The sequence below is a fragment of the Bison bison genome, unplaced genomic scaffold, assembly GCF_000754665.1.
Source record: "Bison bison bison isolate TAMUID 2011002044 unplaced genomic scaffold, Bison_UMD1.0 scf7180017864537, whole genome shotgun sequence".
Taxonomy (NCBI): domain Eukaryota; kingdom Metazoa; phylum Chordata; class Mammalia; order Artiodactyla; family Bovidae; genus Bison; species Bison bison.
Genome location: NW_011495085.1, coordinates 37,294 through 43,163, shown reverse-complemented (window position 1 = coordinate 43,163; position 5,870 = coordinate 37,294). Strand labels below are relative to the sequence as shown.

The window sequence follows — 5,870 nt, the reverse complement described above, 5'->3', positions numbered from 1 at the left end:
CTTCTAACTGTGCTGCTCCTGCTGCTAAGTCACTTCAGTCATGTCTGACTCTGTGTGACCCCATAGACGGCAGCCCACCAGGCTCCCCCATCTCTGGGATTCTCCAGGCAAGAACACTGGAGTGGGTTGCCATTTCCTTCTCCAATGTGTGAAAGTGAAAAGTGAAAGGGAAGTTGTTTAGTCGTGTCCGACTCTTCACGACCCCATGGACTGCAGCCTACCAGGCTCCTCTGTCCATGGGAATTGCCAGGCAAGAGTACTGGAGTGGGGTGCCATTGCCTTCTCCATCTAACTCTGTGACTTATCCTCAAAGGTTACAAAATCTTGGCATTTGCTAGGGACACGGACCGACCTGCAGAGCAGCGAGCAGGGTTGGAAGCACTCGCCATGAACAGCTGTATGACATGTGCCTGTGTTCTGCATTCTCCCATCACCTTGGACAGCTTCACAGTTCCAGTCACATTGGCCTGATCCATGTGGGGACAGAAAACAAGGACCTTTGGGCTCAGCTGACTTGGAGAACTGCTCTCTCGGTGTGCACCTATCTAGGTCATTCCTTGTCAATGTTGTGCCCCTCTTGCTAGCCTACCACCCTTTATGGCCAACAACATTCTGAGTAAGGCCCTCTGTTCTTCCTATCTGTGTAGCTTTCTGTGTGCACCTGTCTACATGTGCCCCCAAGTGCTATCTTCACATAGCATGAAAAGGCCAAAGAGACACCTGAGCCTCCAAGAGCCCCAAGAGACTGTGATAGGCCTGGGTCTTATCCAATGTTGTGAGAAAGGTGCACATGGATACAGGGTCTCTTCAGATACAAAGAACGGAACCTGAGACCATAAAGGTAAGGTGGCATCCCTACACATCGTCCCTTCTGTTTAACACTACCCATGCACACGGAATCCCCGAATAGATGATGCCTTGCAAAACCTTCCCTTTCTGGGCCCACAGCTCATGCCTCCCTTGGGCAGAAAGCAGCTTTTCTATCTCAAAGGCACCAAGATGGCTTGAACCACCCAGGCCACAGTGATTTGCTAAATGTCAAGACTCTCTTTCAGTTGCTCTAATTAGACCCAGGTAGGACTCCCTAGTCACACATCTCTGCTTGCCTACACAGCCCATGTGCCAAAGAAGCCAACCCCTAGTTGGGCCCAGGAGCATCCAAGACGGTCACCTGGAACGCAGCTTCCCTCTGAGTGTCACCTGGTGCAGATCCCCTATGACAAAATCAGAGATTTTGCTTCAGCGAAACTGCCCGAATTCTCTCAGATGCAGATGCACACTTTTGCCCCTCAGGCCCGCAAAGCCAGTGGCAAGACCCCAGAGGAAAGAAGGAATTCATGTCAGGACTTTCAGCACGCACCATGGGGTATCTTTGGTAGGACTGCTATTGCCTAGACCCTGGACCCTGAAAACCAGCAGGCCCCAAACTGCCCCCAGGGGCTTCCCTGACTCCCACTCTCCTGAGGTCCTTTGGGACATGCAATTAGCCCACTCTCCTTGCTCACTCTGTTCCCTCCCTCACAGGCTCATCCGGGCAGAGGGTCAAACACATACACCCACCTGTGTTTTCCTCGCCTTTCTGCACTGTCAGGGAGGTAGGCTGGAAGTGCCTGGAGCATGCCATGCTCGCATCCTGTCTCCTAGGATGCCTGTGGTTTTGCAGATACGGCTTACTTTAGCATGCTCGCATTTTGTGTCACAGTGTGTGCCACCCTCAGGGAGGGAGTGTGCTGGCTAATGGGCTGCTCCTGGGCAGCACTGGCTCAGGACCTTCCCAGTTCTCCTTCTCACATGTGTGGAACAAATCTCCAGTGCATCAGGCAATCTGTGCCTCTTCCTTCTTCGCGTCTCTGCCCAACTCGGAAGGACCTTAGCCTCCTCACCATCCCGGGTCTTGCCATAGCCACGTCCACCATTTCAACAGGCCACCCATGGCCTCCCCAGCCTCAGGGCTCCACAGGCAGTGGTTTCAAAGCCCCACCCTACCTGATTTGCCCTGAGTGAACCCTCAGACCACGAAGCCCTTTTCCCGGTCCAAACACACACAACAACACAATAGAAATGGTGAGCGTGTTTTGTATTTGGCCTAATTGCAGATATCTGGAGCCATGGTCGGGAGTTATCACTGGCCATCCTTTCTTCGTTCCCATCCTGGACAAGGTCACTGCAGAGATACGGCGACAAACCACCTTCAGACTGGGGACGCCTCATGCCTCCTCTTCTGATTGCTCAGCACCTCCTCTCCCGTCACCTTCATCTCTGCATCTGCCCTGGGCCAGATACACACACACACACACACACACACACACACACACACAGCCAACACAAGCACATGCGTGTATACACACATGCTTGGCATGGGGACACAATGCAAACAGGGAACACAGGTGTTTCAGGAGCTGGAACACAGGTGTTTCAGGAGCTGAAGATGCCTGTGTCCAGCAATGTTGGAGATGGCGTTAGTTGGCACCATGTCCTGCCTTTGGGGCTCCCTGTCCACCTCCTCCCCAAACTTGTCTGGATTTTCCCAAGGCAGCCTGAAGCCACTTCGAGCACAGCATGTGTTGGTGGTGGTGACATCCAAGTGGTGAATGTGGAAATTCACACAAGATCCCAAAGTCAACACACAGGTGCACTGGGACCACCGAGAGGATGCCCTTTCAATGATAGGCCATCCCAGGGTAAGGGGCGGGAGTGAAGTGCCCAGTTAATCTCAAACTCAGTGAGCGGCAGGAGGCTGGAGGATGGCAGGACCCAGGGATGGATGATTCTGACACAGACACTTAATTCAACCTGCCTCTAGGAATCTAGAGGAATAGGGTATCACCTAGGACTCTCATGCTGCAACCATAGCTGACTTGAGGGAGACTTACTTCACTCAGGGACACACCAAGTCCCCCATGCCCCCAGTCTCAGCAAGTCACCTGCTACATGCATAACCCAAATTCCGGCTCTGCAGCCAGCTTGCATGAGCCTGAGCATCCCCATTTGTGAAAGGATAGTGTCCCGGCTATGACAAGACTGTCCCTCAGGGCCTACCTCCAGACCCCTTCACCACATGTGTTTCTGTCAGTTATCTCTCATGGAAGAACCTTCCTCCCTGAGGTAGTGCTTCAGGGGATCGTCCCACACATCATTGCTGATGTGCTGCTGGCAACACAAGCAAGGTCAACCCAGGGCTGACCAGGCCCCGAACCCTTCCATGAGCAGCCAAGAACTCCAACATCAATCACCAACTGTGTGCAGGCCCAAAGCAACCCCACATCAGCAATCCTGTTCGATTCTGGGCTATTGTGGCCTGACAGCCAGTTGAGAAAATTAAGGCTCCTGGTGTCCAGACTGTGGCTGGGGGATCCCCATTCAAAGTCCCAGAACCAGTGGACGAGTGGAATGACGTGCCCTGTATGTACCCTGCGGAAATACAGGGGGACTTGGGTGGACTCCACAGGTGGATCATCTACACGCTTGCACACCCACACTCATCACCGTGGGAGTCACGTTTTACCAGTGATGCCAAGGTATTACTCCTTAATGACCATGGTATTCAAGAAGTAGGGGTTGTCCTGAAAGGAAAAGATCAGCTTGCAGCGGGACTGCAGATGGCTCTGCACCTGCACCTGCCAGGATAGGGAGGAGGGAAAAGGTGCAAACTTCTAGGGGCCTCAGCTTGCCTCCCAGGCAGGCATCAACAGCTTCCACGATGCCTCTCCAAAGTCTCAAAGCGCAGGAACATGGCTAACAGGATCCTCCCCACTCCCCTCCAGGTCCCATACCCTCCCTTCCTCAGTCTCCCTCACTGACCTTCAAGTCCATCAAGCAGAGAAAGTCTTGATCTTGGTCGCTGGTCATGATGGAAACTTGAGAGTGGCTCATAATCTGCTTTAGGTCAAGGAGCCATTCAGGGAGCTACATGCCAGGCCAAGAAGGGCCAGGAGCATCAGTCCTAGTCTGGGGTGGAACAAGGATACTGGAACAGGCATCTGCAAGGAGCTGGGCACTGCCTGTTACCCGGCCACCGCTGATGTCATCAGGCTTTGCCATACCATCAGACATGCTCATGGCTCTGGGCCCCTTGTGGTGGTGTGCATCTGAGGTTGTCTGCATTCTCCAAGCAGGGGCTATTTCTGACCGCTACTGTTCTCCTCCAGACCTGTGTATGCTGGGTAGTGGCATGTCACTGCTTACATGGTCAGATTTGCATTCCTGTGACAATCCGTGTTTGAAAGCAAAGGGGTTTTGTGTGTGTGTGTGTACGTGTGTGTGTACATGTGTGTGTGTGTTGTGTGTGTATGTGAATGACTCACATGTCTCAGCTATATGCCGGGATCACCCACATTTACAGCAATAACTGTGTGCTGATGCTGCTCTGGTGTACCATCTCTGGTCATTCCTGACTTGGAGGCCTCAGGTGCTGCTGCTCCTCAGATGCAGGCCTGAAGGAGACACTCAAAAGCATGGCTGCAACACGTACATATGTAGCCCTGCCCAGACCCTACTCGGCTGGGCCTTTGGAGCTTGACAATTGCCCAGGACCACATTTCCTTCAGGGGCCTCCAGCGCCCTTCCTGTGCCCTCGCCCCCCTCCCCCTCCTCCTGCTCCTGCCCCTTCTCCTCCTCCTCATGAGCAGCGGACCCAAAGGAGCAGCGGAAAGGATACAGTTTTGGCCCAGAAGCCAGGGATGCCCTGGATGATGGCACTCCTCCAAGCCAAGTAATGCTTCCTCCTCTGCTGGTTGGCCCTGCGGTTTTGCTCATACTCAGAGCTCAGTTCCACCTGCAGGGCAGCCAGTGCCTACAGGGCATCTAGCGCCTGGTGCTCACTCGGGTCTCCAGGCCTGTCCTGGCCCTGCTCCTCCACCGTCTCCTCCTCCAGCTGCTGGGAGGACCACTGTTCCTGCTCCTCATCTGCCACAACCTCCACCTCTTCCATGATGTCTTCCGCAAGCAGCTGGAACTCCCACCCGATCCCTGCCACATCTCCGTCCACCAGGGTCTTGCTGTCTTGTACCGCCTCCACCCTAAAGAGGATGGCCTCTTCACCTGGCGTGACAACTGGTGGTTGCAAGGTTCCAGCTGCGCACAGCATCAGAACGGCAGGCCGCGGGATGAAGGGTGGGGGCTTCTCCCTGAGTACTGGAGCTCACAACTAAGAAAGTATGGGGTCACGGGACGCTTCCACCTTCCTTTGATCGCCTGTCACGCTCCTCTTGGCCCAAGCTGGGTCAGATGTGAAGGGACACGATATAACAGCACAGACAATGGTGCGTAATGGCGGCCCAGGCTGCAGAAACCTGTGGGACCCACTAGCTCTTTGGGGGCGGGGAGTGAGGGGGATGGTCGGGAGGAGGGGAGTGGTGTGTTGCAGGTGGCGTGAAGCCGAGGAAAGGGGTGCCGGACAGCCCAGGCCAGGGTGAACTGACCCTGGGACATCAGCCGAACAGGTGGGAGCCTAGGCTGTGAGCCATGCACAGGCTCCGTGGCCAAATCTAGACCAACTGCCCGAGGGTAGTGGGCGGCACCCTTATGGACACGCCCCTAGACCGGAGGGCACGTTCCGCGGTTCCTGTGCTCCAGCGCCCCCACGTGGCCAGATTCTGCTCTAGGAATGTAGAGGTTTTGCATGTGGCTAGGGTAGCCCCAGGCGCTGTCACTGACCTGGCTCTGGAAATTCCAACCACGGGTTCCTGCTCCGCAATCCGAAAAACACACTCCTGTGTCCCCTGGGACCAGAAATAACTGGGAGCTCTCCCTGAGTATCCAAAGGATATGCAGGCGTGCCAAGTGGCTGGATACTTTTCTTCATGGGACAGAGAGCCTGTTGCTGTCCTGATGCTAGCGGAGTAGGGAAAAACCCTAACATTTGCTACAGT

General features: G+C 54.6%; 1 pseudogene; it reads right to left on the bottom strand.

The window, feature by feature from the left end:
- Positions 1-3,069: 3,069 nt before the first annotated feature.
- On the bottom strand, positions 3,070-5,661 carry LOC104982679 (annotated as a pseudogene).
- Between the last annotated feature and the right edge of the window lie 209 nt (positions 5,662-5,870).